General features: G+C 34.9%; 1 protein-coding gene across 1 annotated transcript in view; it reads right to left on the bottom strand.

Moving 5' to 3' along the window:
- The window catches only part of LOC138713686 (transcription factor Sox-10-like), a 193,151-nt gene that overhangs the window by 127,188 nt on the left and 47,560 nt on the right, over positions 1–18,403 (bottom strand). The window lies entirely within an intron of this gene.

Below are 18,403 nucleotides of genomic sequence, written 5' to 3'. Positions count from 1 at the left end.
AATACTGGACGTTCATTTCGCTACAGGCTTCAATTCTTTTGTGCATATTATCGCACTATAGACTATTGTACCTAATCCCAATTACTAGTTTCGTCCTTCGTACTAGTAACTCATGTTGAAATAATTCTGTACCTGCTCTATAAAAGACTAGGCCTACCTTACGTATTGTGAATTCAATCTACACTTCTGCCCGATCCGAAAAGGTAAAATTACTCTGAGATTCTATCAACTGTCCGTCCAAGTGGTTTTGTCGCAGTGTCGTAGAAAGGGGGAAATCACGTGACAGTTAATTACTTTTATTTAAGTTATTTTAAACAGTTGTGTAATATTACGTAGACGTCCAATTCCTAACAGAAATTAATGTTTTCATAAAAGAGCTAAGACAGCCAAGCTACTAGACTCTAGGCCTACAGAAGAGCGAGCAGAAGCATGTAGAGGAAACCGGGATGCGACGTAGGCAAACGGACGACTGAACCTGTACGAAAATATGATTCAATACTGAAAGCTCTTTCGTTACTGGAAAACGCGAACATATTTCTGGAACGTACTATACTCACTAATTCAGTAGGCTTACTGTTTACTATGACCGCAAGGCGACTGACTGCATACGCTGCCTTGGTTCTATGTGGAGAACGGTTGGAAGTTTACTAGTAGAGGGGGTGGGAGTGAAGTACATTCAGAAATTGAGGTACAATAAAAATTGAAGTAAAAATAAAACGATGTCCCGTATATATTATATATCACTACCACCGGGTGTATACCCAATTGTAGTGTTAATACATACAGTACATACATACATACATACATACATACATACATACATACATACATACATACATACATACATACATACATACATACATACATACATACATACATACATAAGCAGTAACATGAGCTGCAGCCAGGAAGTCAAAAGGATAGCAATGGCAAAGGAAGCTTTTAATAGAAAAAGGAGCATCTTCTGCGGGACTCTGGAAAAAGAACTAAGGAAGAGACTAGTGAAGTGCTTTGTGTGGAGTGTGAAATTATGTGGGTCAGAAACATGAGCATTACGACGAAGTAAAGAGAAGCGAATAGAAGCATTTGAAATTTGGATATGGAGAAAAATGGAGCGTGTGAAATGGATAGACAGAATAAGAAACGAAACTGTGTTGGAAAGAGTGGGTGAAGAAAGAATGATGCTGAAACTGATCAGGAAGAGAAAAAGGAATTGGTTAGGTCACTGGCTGAGTAGAAACTTCCTACTGAAGGATGCACTGGAAGGAATTGTGAACGGGAGAAGAGTTCGAGGCAGAATAAGATATAAAATGATAGACGACATTAAGATAAGTGGATTATATGTGGAGAGTAAGAGGAAAGCAGAAAATAAAGATTGGAGAATGCTGGGTTTGCAGTGAAAGACCTGCCCTTGGGCAGAACACTTAGGCCTACGTAGTATGTACCACACAAACAAAATAATAATTATTGGGACACAATGCTCACTTCCATCATAACGAGGCGTATGTAGCTAAACCTTAGTGATTTAATATGTATTTGAGATAGTCACTTTTCAGTCATATTTATAAATGTATTTTATGTCTAGCGACAGCTATTTTATTTTTAACTAGCCGTACCCGTGCGGTCCGCTGCACCCGTTAGAAATAAATATGAAGTAATTACATAATTAAAATAGGACATTTGATCCAGGGAACATTCGTGTTTGATAGAAGGATAGATCGTTTAATATGTTACTTAATTTAAATTGCATCCAAATAATTAAAATGCGATCATTTTGGTCCAGAGACACTCGTTTGGTGCAATGAAAATTCCTTTAACATGTTTCTTAATTTTTTACATGCAACCATAGTTTAATGAAGATTGACATCATTTAGATTTAATGTATATATTTTATTTTACTTGTTATAGGTTTCCATTGAATTATGGTAATAACTTAATTTTAACCCTTGTTTTCTACGTATTCAGTAAATGGCGCTTGGCCCACTATGGTTCTGAACCCTTCAAAGAACTTAAATTATATTATATAATATTATATTACATATTATATTATATTATATTATATTATATTATATTATATTATATTATATTATATTATATTATATTATATTATATCAGAAGTTACTGTAATAACATTATAGCATTATGTCCATCTACAGAAACTACACTTTCCAATGGTGAAATAATAATTAATTATACAAATCGGTTAATTTAGCTTCCGATATTACTTCATACAAACACAGAAACATTCTCTGTAGGCTATCTTTCATAGCTTTCGATTGTTGCTGTCTAAGGCCCCTTATAGACGAAGTCATTTGTTTTTTAATTCATTACACGGCCTTAGATGGCAGTTATTTTAATTTTAAAACTCATTTATCTCATTAAATATCAGTCATATCAAAATTTTTCAAGGAATAAAACTTATCGGAAATTATTTTTAAAGAAACTTTTGTTATGTAACATTGTTCACAAAAATCAATAATAAGCGAGATATTTCGATTTATTTAATTCAGACCCCCTTATAACCCCCCTTTTAAATAATGTATTTTGAATGCCATATAGCCTAAAATCTAAGTTACAACGAACTTAATTTATATTCCAATTTTCATCGAAATCCGTTCAGCCATTATCGCGTGAAAAGGTAACAAACATACATACAGACAGACAGACAGACATACAAACAAAAATTTCAAAAAAGCGAGTTTCGGTTTCAGGGTGGTTAATTATATATGTTAGGACCAATTATTTTTGGAAAATCGAAAATTACCAGAAAAATTTCGGCTACAGATTTATTATTAGTATAGATTTGTCATAAGACAAATTTAAAAGAAATTGCTGATAATGCGGGGAAACAATTTCTTGTGCAAACCAGTCAAGATTTAAGACAAAAGTGTTTAATAGCCATCTGACTGTTGTCCAAACGGCTTTTTGACACCGATGACTCCCGGTGGGTTTAATTTCTGGAGAAGGAAGATGGCTTTTGGGGGCATATTTTTGTGGCACACTCCCGTTATCCCTTTCGTCATTCCTCCATCGCTCCACTGCCATTGTGCACCAAGTGGAATGCTGAACACGGTTTTGGAGCATTGCTAACAGAGGTGGCGCTTGAGTCAATCGAAGTATTATTACTAACCTACTTTCTCAAACTTATGGATATTTTGTCGTACAAAATTATGTTTTCTGCACAAGTACAATAATTTGTGTTACATGTACAGGGATATCATTTTATTTCTACTAACATTTCTAATATTAACCTGGCCATTCCTTTGGATTAACGGTTGAGAACCGCAAACATTGTTACCCACTTCCACGACTGGAGTTCGATGATACTGGCGTAGAATACAAACAAATCACTTTACTAGGTATAAGAGGGAAGAAGTTTAGTTCACTAGTAAACTAGGAAATATCACGATTTTGAATTTGATAATTTTCATTAGATTTTACTTCAATAAAAATGCAGTACAGTATTAACAATAAGTGTTTTACTCACGAACTGAGCTATTCATACGGACGTATTCATTATGCAGTGTATATTATACCGTCTATAGCACATTAGCGTACAATATAGAGAGTGAATTTAAATTGAAAAATAATCATAATATGAATATTTAAACACATTTTTGAAAATGATGGCTGTTCATTTCGATACAGGCTTCAGTTCTTTTGTGCTTATTATCGCACTTTAGCCAATTGTACCTAATTCCGATTATCAATTTCGTCCTTCGTACCAGTAACTCACGTTGAAATATTTCTGCACCTACTATATAAAAGAGTACCTTACGTACTGTAAATTCAATCTTCACTTCTTCCCGATCCGAAAAGATAAAATTACTCAGACATGCTATCTACTGTCCGTCCAAGTGGTTATGTCGCAGGTTCGTCGAAAGGGGGGAAATCACGTGACAGTTAATTATTTAACGTGGTCCTTTTATTTAAGGTATTTTAAACAGTTGTATAGTATTACATAGACGTCCAATTCCTAACAGAAAATGTTTTCAGAAAAGAGATAAGACTGCCCACCCATTAGCCTTTACAGAGGAGCGAGCAGAAGCAGGTGGGGGAAACAGAGATGCGACGACGTAAGCAAACGGACGCACAGTATCTGTGCGAAAATATGATACAATATCGAAAGCTTTTCTTCACTGCAAAACGCAACCATATTTCTGGAACGTACTATACTCACTAACTCAGTACTGTTTACTATGACCATAAGGCGACTTTGACTGCATATGCGGCCTTAGTTCTGTGTGGAGGACGATTGGAACTTTATTAGTAGAAGGGGTGGGAGTGAAGTACATTAAAAAAACTCAAATACAATAAAAATTGATGTTAAAATAAAATGATGTCCCTGTACTTCTTAATTTGTTAACTGCCAGCATAATTATAAATCGTAGGACCTGAAGATTCTCAATTTTCGAGCGAAAACGTTAGTCCATATATAAAATTTAATAAACTGCCATAAAATAGATAAGCTATTGACGGAACATTTTACTTATTTGAGGGGTTAAAAAACTTTTTTTTTTGTAAGTAAACTATTGAGCTTAAGTTACTGAAACCAGTCAGAACGAACGAGGGACTCAGTTTTTTTACACCTACAAATGTTCAATGTGTGTACAATGGCTGACACGGCACACATCCATACGACAGTCTAGTTCTTGCCACATTCACATCAGCATGGAACAGTCGATAGTGTCAACCGCTGCAATGATACGCTGCCTTAGGTCTGGAATATTACGCGGCATCGGTGGGACGAATACCTTGTCTTTGATGTAACTTCACAAAAAGAAGGCACACGGTGTCAGGTCCGGTGATCAAGGGGGCCACACTGTTGTTTTTGACATGTTCAGTTCTCTAGCTACAAACATGTCCGCACGATCCCTGTCTTCCTCTGAGGTTGATAGGCGACCAGGTGATTTGGTTTGTACAGAAAACATTTTTCTTTCAATTATTTGCGAGTTGAATTTTCACTAGGTGGGTTCTTTTCTAATTTTATACTAAACGCACGTAGGGCAGTAATCACTGACCTAGTAGTATGACATTCAAAAACGCAGAATGATTTCTCCACCCGCGTAGCAACCATTGCAGAATAATAAGGAATACGAGCTGCAGCCGAACAAAACAAAACGGCCTAGCGGCAGAAATGCGAACTCTGAGCTTAACAAAACAAACAAACACACACACACACACACACAAAATAATGTTTGAGTTCCTTATTCGTTCTGGACTGATTTCATTGACGTAAGTGCAATGGTTTATGTGCAATAATAGTACATTATACAACGAGCCTATAATGGTGGTAATTAAGACGCAAGTATGGATATTTATGTAACGAGCGCAAGCGAGTTTCATAATATTCATACGAGCGTCTTAATTACCATTATAGGCAAGTTTCATACGACTTTTTATGCTCGACCATATTTCTAAATTGAAATTATTCAGATGTATACATTTTATTTGTATCTGACAAGATCGGAAGTGACCTTGTTCTAGGTCGTCAATTGTGAGATGTGCGCAGACGCGAAAGTATTGATTTTTTCCGAGGAACAATAATGTCATTGACCTTGATGTAATCCCGTTAAACTTGATATAACCTTGATTATTGAATTCGACATTGAAAAACGAGATGACAAATTGAATTTATTTGAATATTATTTACAATTAACGCTAATTATTATAGTAACAGAACATAACCTTCTGCGACAGTATTGGATTTCCAGCCTCCGTGACTTTTCGCTAATTCTCTTTCGATTGCATATCCGAGAATAATCGATATTTGCGGTTTTATAACGGTACAAAGCTGACTTGTCATTGGCTGAACACCTGTAAGCTGAGTTGCCATTGGCTGAAAACCTGTACTTTAATGAGTAGGTGTACTTTAATGACATGCATTAAAGGACTGCTACCAGGTGTATAATTACTACATTTCGGCATGGTCGAGCATAAATTTTTTTAATTCTTCAGATCTTTATGAAACATGGTGTATTGCTTATACGTATACGACCTCCTGGTAAAGGGGCAGAGAAGGCCTGACAGCCTTATCTCTACCAGGTTAAATAAATAAATACTAATAATACTAATTTCTGGGTGTAAATGCGCTCAGAAGAACTTGTTCAAGTCCGTAAACATTAACAAAAAAATCCACCCTAAATAAGGGTTCGAATTGATCGGCCTACTAATCAATCCATAAAGAATAATCATTAAAACCAATTGTGTGACAATTTGAAAGGAAAAAGAAAACATTAAGATAAATGATACGAAAACATAGGAAATCATTTACAATAAAAGTTTGTTGGGTACAAATGATTACTAATTATAGCTAAGGATGGAAAGATACTTAAAGATCTTCGTAATCCACATCAGTTCAGCGATAACCAATAGGGTGGAGTGAATGTATACATTAAATTGTTTTTTTTAATCTTTTTTCTAAGTGTAATACCTGCAAAAATCTGTCTTCTCACGTAGGAATGTGAAAAATATAGTTTCTATATTTAATTTTTGAGGTGCCCCAAGGGCTTTGAAATTTCTTAAAATCATAAATTCTTTTGCCTTTTTGTATATTTGTTCTATTATTTTGTTTTTCATTATAGGCTATAGCTAGTGAATTGCTGTAAGATCACATATCTATATATTTAATTTGAACTGTGGCGGAAAATTTTATGAAAACTATACATCCTGTGAGGTTGTGTAATGTCTCTATCGAAAGCTAATAATATTAATATTGCGGGAAAATGTAAATGGTTTGTAGCAAAGTTCATAAAAAGCTTTACATTTAAAAAATATGTAGGCCTACACCGTTGCAGTAAAGCGTAGGCCTATACCGTAGGATATCTTGCAGTTGTTTCGTAGTGTTGTGCAGAGGGCCGTGGTTTACGTAATTTACTTTATCTTCATTTGAGTTATTAATACAGCTTTTGAGTTTTTTTTTAAGGTCATGAATAGTGTCAGTAATGTGGGACTTTGTGTATAGGAAAGGCTACGTTTCAAATAATGAAGTTTCAAACATCGTGTTTCCTTAAAACGTTCATAAATGTAGTTATCGAAGCCTTCTGTACATGCGATATGTTGACGTCACAATATCATGCTTTTCGAGACATCGATAAGTTAATAATTGTTTGTTCGTCTTTCAACTGTCACGTATTTTTGTTTAGTGCTTCAATATAGTACGTGTGTTTTTTTTATCTGTGTAATAGTGTTGTTACGTTGTGAATTTAGTCTGTTCTTCATTATTAGTTCATTAATATGAGTGTAGCTGGTCGACCAAGAAAATGTGGTAGAACGTTTAGAAATGTAGTGCATTAAAAACTCATAAACGACTATGTAGAAAATGATGTTTGTAACAACGTTTCAAGAAGTGAAGTTATGCATGAAGACAGTATTACTTATTACGATGTAAACATTAAAAAAAAAAATATGTACGTCCATCGCAGCAAAAACGTATACCGTAGGACATCTTGCAGTTCATTTCGTAATGTTGTGCAGAGGTCCGTGGTTCACGTAATGTACTTCATCTTCATTTGAGTTATTAATACAGCTGTGTTAGGTTTTTTGAATGTCATGAATATTGTCAGTGATGTGGGACTTTGTGTATAGGAATTTATTGTGATTTTCAATCTTTATTAAGCAGCAGTTGCTGCTACAACTTCTAGTTTAAATTTTATTTGGAAGACTCTAAATTGGAGTTGCAGTATGCAATATTTTTCTGCATTCGTCGTGCTAAGCACGAACCAGTTGTACTATTCTTGCATGACTGACTGTCGGAATAGGTGTCTTCACCCAGATTTCCTTACTTTTGATAGCAACTCTTTCTAAAATCGTCCACACCTGTGGAGTAACAGCGCGTCTGGGCGCGAAACCATGTGGCTCGGGTTCGATTCCCGGTTGGGGCAAGTTACCTGGTTGAGGTTTTTTCCGGGGTTTTCCCTTACCCCAATATTAGCAAATGGTGGGTAACTGTCGGTGCTGGACCCCGGACTCATCTCACCTGCATTTATCACCTTCATCTCATTCAGACGCTAAATAACCTAGGATGATAAAGCGTCGTAAAATAACCTACTAAAATAAAAAGTACTTTCTGATATCTCTCCAACAATAGGTTATTCTCCGGCATTCCGAATACAGAGCAGAAGGTTAGATTTCTTGTCTTAATTAGAGCCATTGTTCTGATTTAAATACCCTGCAACATAAGAAGAATGAATTGCCATTAATTATATCATACTATTATATCATATTATTATTATTGTTATTATTTTATACAGTCGTTACTTTATTTTTCCATTAACACTAATAGCTAGGTAATTGTCATTGTCTCAATGTAACACATGCTGTGCTGATCATACTAATTGTACTGTTTCTTTAGTTATGAGATTATATGCATATGTATTAATTATTTTTTAGTTAATACTTGTATACTAGAATGTATTTTCCTGTTTGTGATTATGTATCCAATCTCTCTTTATTATTATATTTATTTTATTATTATTATTTTTTTGAGTTAATACTGATTGTGTATATGTATTTAATCTCTCTCTTTTTATTTATTATTATTATTATTATTATTATTATTATTATTATTATTATTATTATTACATTAAGTTAATATTTGTATACCGATAGGCCTATGTATTTTTCTGTATGTGATTTGATCCTGGTTGAGTCGAAGAAAAGGCCTGATGGCCTTAACTCTGCCAGGGAAAATAAAACTATTATTATTATTATTATTATTATTATTATTATTATTATTATTATTATACTTAAGAGTTTTGTGATTGTGCTCAATTCTCTTATATTTCAGATTTCTGTGACACTTCAAGATAAAGTAACAGGGGACCAAAAATCTGCAGTCTTTTAACATGTATTTTTTTTAATTATTTTCCTGATATCCTGTTCGGATTAAACGATTGGAGAATGTTCTCTCACTAAAAAATCTGAACCTCCAAATTTTGTGAAAATTTCAAAATATGGTGCTCTTGAGGCACCTCTAAATATTAAGCTTACTTACTTACTTACTTACTTGCTTTTAAGGTACCCGGAGGTTCAATGCCGCCCTCACATAAGCCCGCCATTGGTCCCTATCCTGAGCAAGATTAATCCATTCTCTATCATCATATCCCACCTCCCTCAAATCCATTTTAATATTATTTTCCCATCTACGTCTCGGCCTCCCTAAAGGTCTTTTTCCCTCCGGCCTCCCAACTAACACTCTATATGCATTTCTGGATTCGCCCATACGTGCTATATGCCCTGCCCATCTCAAACGTCTGGATCTAATGTTCCTAATTATGTCAGATGAAGAATACAATGCGTGCAGTTCTGCGTTGTGTAACTTTCTCCAGTCTCCTGTAACTTCAATCCCTCTTAGCCCCAAATATTTTCCTAAGCACTTTATTCTCAAACACCCTTAACCTATGTTCCTCTCTCAAAGTGAGAGTCCAAGTTTCACAACCATACTGAACAACCGGTAATATAACTGTTTTATAAATTCTAACTTTCAGATTTTTTGACAGCAGACTGGATGATAAAAGCTTCTCAACCGAATAATAACAGGCATTTCCCATATTTATTCTGTGTTTAATTTCCTCCCGAGTATCATTTATATTTGTTACTGTTGCTGCCAGATATTTGAACTTCTCCACCTCTTCAAAGGATAAGTTTCCAATTTTTATATTTGCATTTCGTACAATATTCCCGTCACGAGACATAATCATATATCTAAATATTAAGCTAGAGAAAAAAAATATGAAACTACAAGGTTTCTCTGGTATTACATTTAATTCCATAAACTTCATATTTTTACTCCGCCCTAATAACCAAGCCATGAGGTTATGTTCGCATGCGTCCTGCGGTTCAAATCTTGATCCGCTGCTCACGCTAGGTCGTGGCACACGCACGGACACTCCTTCTCTTGCGCAAAGCACGGGGTAGCGAATTTTCCTAACATACCTATCTTAAAAGTTGATATTTACTTTGAACGAGCGCTTCTGTTTGAATAACGTTCCATGTGCTTGTTTTGTTTTTATTCTTTTCTAAATAATTTGGCGGCTTCCTTTCCACTGGTATGACAATACAGACTCGAGTTTCTTCTGCATGAGGGTTTCGTTAGTGTTGTCCATGAACCCACACACGCAGAAAAAAAAATACAAAACGTCTTCTTACATCTTTCAGAATGTTGCATAAATATTCAGTAAGAAAATATATATAAAAAAGTTTTCATCTGACAGCTGTATAAGACGTTGCCTCTTGAAAGGTAACACCCAGTAATATGTGTTGCCTATGCACAGGGACTACCGGAGACTCATTTGCTTTTAAGGCGGGGTTGTAACAGTTTGTAGTGGTCTCTTATTTGCTCTCCTGCCATCAAATTTCACGCTTCTTCAAATGTGAAGAACGAAGGACCTCCATGTTTTTCAAACTGATTGTATTTATGGTTTACTTATTTTAATAGAGGACCAAAGCGAGAACATTCCAGTTCCAAATTTAAATCGTAGATTCATTTACTGGTAGGAGGAAGAAGAATAAAGTGCATAAGATTTGCTGATGAAATGACGTCGTTAGCAGAAGAGGAGACGTTACTAAGGGATACGCTACTGAAGCTAAATGACAGCTGTGAGCAGTGTGGAATGAAGATAAATGCAAATAAAACGAAGACCATGGTTATCGGAAGAAAAATGAAGAAGATAAATTTGCGAATTCTAAATGAGGCAGTAGAACAAGTGAGCAGCTTCAAATACTTGATGTACTATAAGCAATAACATGAGCTGCTGTCAGGAAGTCAAAAGTAGGATAGCAATGGCAAAGGAAGCTTTTAATAGAAAAAGAAGTAGCTGTCTTCTGCGGACTTCCGGAAAGAGAACTAAGGAAGAGACTAGTGAAGTGCTTTGTGTGCAGTGTGGCATTTTATGGGGCAGAAACATGGACATTACGACGAAGTGAAGAGAAACGAATAGAAGCACTTGAAATGTGGATATAGAGAAGAATGGAGCGTGTGAAGTGGAAAGACAGAATAAGAAGTGAAGTTGTGTTGGAAAGAGTGGATGAAAAAAGAATGATGCTGAAACTGATCAGAAAGAGGAAAAGGAACTGGTTGGATCACTGGCTGAGAAGAAACTGCCTACTGAAGGATGCACTGGAAGGAAGGGTGAAGGGGGAAGAGTTCGGGGAGAAGAAGATATCAGATGATAGACGACATTAACACATGTGGATCATATGCGGAGACTAAGAGGAAGGCAAAAAATAGGAAAGATTTGAGAATACTGGGTTTGCAATGAAAGACCTGCCCATGTGCAGAACACTCACGTATTAATTAATTTACTTAAAAGAGAGTAATGCATGAGCACTACTGTGGTACATGAAATTTGTTGTCCAGCAATTTAAATATTTCAAAGCAATTAAATATGAAAATTGCTATGATCGTACATTATGCAGCGCTACGGTCATATAGGCCTATTTGTTTCTAATAAAATGATCTAAAAAAAACAAAAGAAGGTAAAACTGAAGTCATGCAACACCGCATTCTTACTTGTCCTTCAAATATGTGATAAACTATGATATTTATTTCAATAAATGGAATGAACATAATTATCTCCAACAAGATGTAAAAATAGAACATTATTAAATCATACATTAAGATCAAAAATTAAACGAACTATCTGACACGGTTAGTCCAATGATGAAGATTATCAAGATTTTGAAGATACTATGTTGGGGAGGATGATATGAAATAGTACTGGTATGTGATGGTGAGGGGAACAAATAGATTGAGAAATGTGACTAAGTGATGTATGAGGAGTATGTTAAACAGGGGAGGTGGGAAGACGATGAGAAAAAAAAAAGAAGTATAAAGAGGAGTTGGAGGAAAAGCTGAAGAATGGATGTTAAGAAAAATGAGTGAACGGAGGATAATAGAAGAGAATATAATGATAAGTTGGGGAAGACATGTAGCAGGAGGATTATGAGCAAGACTGCTAGTATGAGGATAACGCAATGAGGAATATAGTGGGAAGTCTGAGGAAGTGATTTAGTAGATGGATGATGAGGGAGTGCAAATAAGGGAGGATGACGGGGATGAGGAATGTAGTGGGAATTTTGCAATTCATTTTGGAGTTTTTCAGATGCGTCTTAAAGAGGTCTTTAGTGAATAAATATATTGTTTATTTTTTCAGTGAATGACTTACCGCATATTTTAGGATTTATTCCTTTATATTACATTTAATGTTTTTTTATAAACATTTTCGTCGTCCAGCGACATTATCAGATAAAACATTATGAATAGGCAATATTTTAACCTCAAATGTGTTAATACATGTACGTCAAGCATCAATGATCACTAAATAAAGTAGATGAAACTATAAAATAAGAATAATGAGTTGAATTAAAATCTAGATGAAATATGTGAGAATACATATAATTACAAAATAAGTTATGGGTTTTCACTTACATTTTGAGAGTGTGCATGTATTTGGTTAATGTAAGTGAAATATACCCATATATAGTGGGAAGTCTGAGAAAGTGACGTAGTAGTGGTTGATGAAGTGGAGTGGAGGAAGGATGACGGGGATGAGGAATATATTGAGAAGTCTGAAGAAGTGACGTAGTAGGATTATTGTGTGGATGATTGCTATGATTGTCAATGTAGGAAATTCAGTGTTTACTATTATTCCGTGGTTGGTTATTTATTTATTTTTGTGCAAAATTTTCTTACAAAAATGAAAATTAATGGCTTGTTTTCCTGTGCCTTTTATCTTAATAGGAAATATGATTATTGCATATTTTATTTTTTGTTTTTGTATTTCGAGAAAATATTTTCATTTGTTCAATGTCTTGCATTTTTGGCCCCATCATTCGTAGTTCCTCTGTAATCATTGAATCGATTTTTATTTATGAGGTTTCTGATACAATATTCTATTTAATTTAGTTGTGTTATTTTGTTCCTAACATACACTCTTATGCTGCAAGAATTGCTCATCATGAGTGAGGCTGCATGGTGTAGAAGGAATATTTACTTTGAAAATCATTAATTACCGCGAATATTAAAGTAGTATTCCTTCCATTCTTCTGAACGTAACACGAAATACCTCCTTCAGTATACTCGTCTTCGAGATTCAAATAGAGGTCCTCCAGCGAGTGTGTACCCTCTGTTTCTTAAGAGTGACCAGTAATCTTTTTTCCACAAGATCTGCTAGCTTTCAACTTACTGAATAAGCAGTTTTCTGTCGTGTGCAGGGAGACGCCTCAACCGCGTATGAAATCGACACGTCACGTCTTCTCGAGGAGCTAATGAGTAGTCACGCCTGCGAGCCACGAGCTGAAGGGTTCTCAGTCGCGTTCCCACAAGCGCTTAACGCCTGGATGTCGAATAGAGCTACACGCGACTTGGCGACAGCCTCAGCCTGTCCTAGCAATTATTATTGTTGTGTAGGTTGAACAACTTCGTCTGTTGAATCTTGCTGTAGTAGTAGCAGCGCGTTACTTTCCAGTTAGATCCGTGGATTGCAAATTAATTAGAGAGTTTTCGCACCCTCTTTGTCCGCTAAACGGTTAACGCTATGTTGACGCCATTCGTGAAAGAGCCAATCAGAGCCATTCACTTCACGTTATTTTAATAGCGGACTCGCTATCTCTAGGCGGAAAACTTGTACGTGAACGAAGTTTAATAGGTCTAATTCGGCGTTAAAACATGACATTTCGTTTGAGATTGACCACTGTGAATGATATTCATCTACTTCGCACAGCGCAAGATTGATAAATTATTGAGACCGAAGCACAAGAAGCCTCAGGAAATAATTTTCGTTGAGATTCCAACTGAGTCGTGAGTACTTCGAAAATGCTCTTTTGTTTAACTCGCAGTAACTCGGAAACCAGTGAAGATTTTGAGTAGCTACCACTTTTGAAAGTAATTTCCATTCTTTCTCAACATTTCTTTCGCTTTGACCCACCCATCTAACATGCAAAATAAACAAGTTTGTCACTTACGAACTTTTGAAGGTATAAATATCTATTCTGAACAGATCACATCAAAGTTAGTGTTTTTTCTCACTTTTCAAAAACGATTTTGATTTCGAATTTTTTCCTATGATTTCCTTATACTTTGAGCTATCAATATAAAAACTTATAGCGCGATTGATTGACTATCATAGGAGCTACAACATGATAAATTTTTAAAGGAGTTGTAAATATTGTATAAAAGAGCCTTACGTTAAAGGAACACTTGCAGCGATCCCTTGGGATTCTTTCCGAAGTTTTACAAACATGAACATAGTCACCAAATACATCACTACTGATGTCAACATAGCGTTTGACGTTTATCGGGCGAAGAGGATATGAAAACTCTTTATTGTAGTGAGAATTTAATCCGAATGATCCGGATTATGTATTGGAATACGTGTTGTGTTGCCGGTATATTAGTCTTGCTTGTGATAATTCTTTTGTATCTTGCAAACATGTGTTTCCGGCTATTTTATTTTCACAGTAATGTTGTAAGTTATGTCCCTGATGTCATATAACAGATCAGTCATTCCCGTGTTAAAAACAGCGACGTATGAAAGAGAAGGGCCACTACGATTCGCCATTGAATAACAATGAACTTTCGGTAACAACCGCTAGATGGAGGAATAGCTATATGCTATTACCACAGTCTAGTATATACAGTCACGAAGCTTGAGTTTATAAGGGTACTAGGAACAATAGACTGTGCCGGTACAATTTCGCATTGTCTGTAATGAGGCGATAGTAACGATCCTAGTGGTTAGCAACTATCTATGGATGCATATTCCCTACGTATTGAGCTTCGTGACTATATATACTAGACTGTGCTATTACTCCATGCCAGCTCAGGGTTGTAACGTGACTTCTTATGCAGTCGCTAGATGGCAGTATACAGAAATTGGTAAAAGTTGTTTTCTTGAAAGTGTATTAGGCTGATCAATCAGTTATATGTAAAATTTACTCCGAGATGACTCAATCTTTCAGTTGGCCGGCAATAACAATTATGTATGCAGATGACACTACTTTCCTATGTTCTTCCTCTGCTCTAAATCAATTACATGCTCTCAACAACGACACTCTATCATAGATGGCTTTATGGTTTGAATCTAATGGTTTCTTGCTTAATCAAGAAAAAACTATCAACATAACTTTTAGCCTAAATTATATAATAAATAAGAACAACAGACTCAACTACACAAAATTTCTAGGACTTTTTATAGACTCCAGTTTAACATGGGATAAGCACATCGAATACATATGCACAAAGCTGTCAAGAGTTTTATATTTGTTAAAGAAATTAACGACTTGCGTTTCTCAAAATTATTTAAGATGTGCCTAATTTTCTTTCTTTCAGTCGGTAATCCGATATGCCCTAATTTTCTGGGAAAATGGAACCAAAATTGGAAGCGTCTTGATTTTACAAAAGAAACCCATTAGAATTTTATGTAAATCAAACTATCTGGAACATTGTCGGCCACTTTTCAGACAATCACGGATTTTAACAATTATAAATTTGTATATATATGATCTAGTACTTTACACTCGACAAAATATCGACAATTACTCATTAGTGGCCAATATACATGATCATGAAATTAGAAATAGTGAAGAAATTAATATTCCATATTGTAGATTACACAAGAGCAACACAAACTTTTTAATTATGGGGATGAAATTATATAATAAGCTCCCAAGTCAATATTATAAATTACCAATCAATAGCTTCAAAACTAGATTTTACAACTGGTTATTAAATAATCCTTTTTATTCTGTTGCTGAGTTTTTCAACACAAATTTGTATGAAATTGTATTTTAATACATAAGTTTAATTGCAATTTAGTTAGTTTTCTTTAATTTAAAAGTTTCAAATTATTTCATGTTTTCATTGTATTATTTAAATTTTACTGTTTATATTATTAGTATTTTTTTAATGTATTTATATGTTTTTTCAATGTATTCTGACGAAGCCTAAAACTGTATGTCTATTGGCCAAATAAACTGAATTGAATTGAATTGAATTGAATATAATTTCAAATGGTTCGATTCAGAAGAAATCGGCTATGAAGAAGGTATTTTCTGTGTGCGTCGGTTTTGGTTCTACCACAGTCTACTATATACAGTCACGAAGCTTGAGTTTTGAGGGTGCTAGAAACAATAGACTATTTCGTATTGTCTGTAATGAAGCGATATTAGCGATTCTAGTGGTGAGCAACTATCTAATGTTTGCATATTTACTAAGTATTGAGCTTCTTGACTGTATATACTAGACTGTGGTTCTACTCTCTCCATAGCTTCACTATACAAAAAAAAAATTCATGTTATCGTATAGCTTCTGCAGTCGTTGAAGAGGAACGCCAAACAAATAAATACATCCACAGGTCAACGGGAGTTCAGGGAAACGCGTGGCGTGCGCTCTCGTGCTTCACATATTCGAAAGTCAGGTTATCCGTTACACGGAGTTATGAAGCGCTAATTCTGACAGAAGTGTATACGAGACCCTCTTATTAAATTTATTCTGACAACATGCGTTTAAAAATCGCAAGTCACGTAAGGAAAAACCGAGCAGAAATACACTTAATCTAAGCATTTCTTTTCTCTCCTTCATTTATTTTTTCTTTCTCTTCCTGGAAACTCGTTTTTCCACCTATTTCTGCAACTTGTACCATAATGTCGACTTTTTATTCTACTTGTACATTGATTAAATATATGCCTTCAGTACATTGGAAGTGATTTGAGTGTAGTAAATGACTTGATTACGGCTTCGGTACTCTGTCCTAAGTAACGCACAATCGATGTAAAAGTAGGCCTACATTTAAAAAGCTGTAATTTCTGACATATTTGTTAAATATTTATTCAGTACAGAAGTGCAATAATTTTCTCCTGAAATTAAAATGTGAAATCATGAATAACAATTTTATGTCATATGAATGGGTGATCTCTTGATTACGGAATTCTTGACTATACTACACACATTGCACTACACACTAGAACAATACGAAATATATAGACACACAAAAACACATCCAAATGAAATTCTCAACACACAACTCAATTTCAGAACACACACACTCTTTGACTCCACATCACACTACACAAACACACCCCCACAGGAAAAACAAACAAAAGGCGCCAAGACCAGCACCAACCAATTCTGAAGATGGCCCAGAACAGGCTGAAACATGTCAACCAGGTACGGGAAAATTGTACACGAGAAAGACATATAATACATATTCCGAAGTGATATAGTGTTAAAAGTTGTGTAATCAACATGTATATACAGGTTGAGTAAAAATTATGGGACAATGCTTGTAACTTTATGGTTTATAATTTTATGAAGAAGCTATTTATACAAATGTTGTAGGGCATCGAAGAAGGAATATTTTGAACATGTTTTCAAATACTGTTTTTCACTTACAAAGAATGTGTCAAGGAGTCTGTTTTTTTAATGGCGTCATGTACTTCTTTCCACATTTTTGGATTCTTCAGGTCTCAGTACGTACAAAATCATATTTTTTTGCCGTTTATAAATTATTGTTTTTTAAAAATTACCTCTTTAATGACAATGTATGTGTAGGCCTACTGAATAAAGGGAAATTTTAATGCTTTAGTACATCAATTTGAGGAGGCTTTGGATTAAATTAAACAATTGCGTACATAAGCTAATAGAAACAAGTGAATAAAGATAATAAAATCATTTAAAATAAAAAAACACACATTTTAGGATATGACCATTGAAACTCAACTGCAATAGTAATGCAATACATGGATTTTAAGGCAAGAAAACCCGTTAAAACCAAAATTAGCATTGTTGTGTTGTTTCATGTGTTGATTTCAGTTTACAAAACGTGCTCAAAATGGCCCCCATTTACTGCCAAACAATGCATAAATCTGTCTTTGAAATTGTTTAATGTTTAATCATTGTTATTCAATTGTTGACAGCCATATCAATTCCGTGAAATGTTTCAGTCCGCGAATGTCTCTTTTACTAGGTCAATAGAAATAAAACAGAGGAAGTATGAAAGCGGATGTTCGTCAGTTTAATGCCTAATTAGATCAGATATTGTTGTTCTGATACTGCACTGAAATGACAGTATCCGTGCCCTTAAATCTCACGTATTCCTATGATACCTACTAACTTGCCTTTCGATATTATTTCAGTGGGACTAGCATTTGTAATGGACATATTAAAATATAGCTTAGGGATAGTCGCTCAAAGTTGCAATATTAACTTAGAAACTCCGTGTTTTCCACATTCCCAACTATGCAGCATGCTCTCGAGTAGGCACACCTAAATATAATTGATATACATACAGTATCTTTATGCAAAGGAGGGGAAAACAAAGCATTTTACATATATCAAAAAGCAGTTCAATGATATTTTTGTTATGTTGCTAATGTTAGTATGTGAATGTACGTAATCTTAGTG

Source organism: Periplaneta americana, chromosome 14 (genome assembly GCF_040183065.1).
Source record: "Periplaneta americana isolate PAMFEO1 chromosome 14, P.americana_PAMFEO1_priV1, whole genome shotgun sequence".
NCBI lineage: Eukaryota > Metazoa > Arthropoda > Insecta > Blattodea > Blattidae > Periplaneta > Periplaneta americana.
The sequence above is the reverse complement of the archived record's forward strand: the minus strand, read 5'-3'. Positions and strand labels throughout refer to the sequence as shown.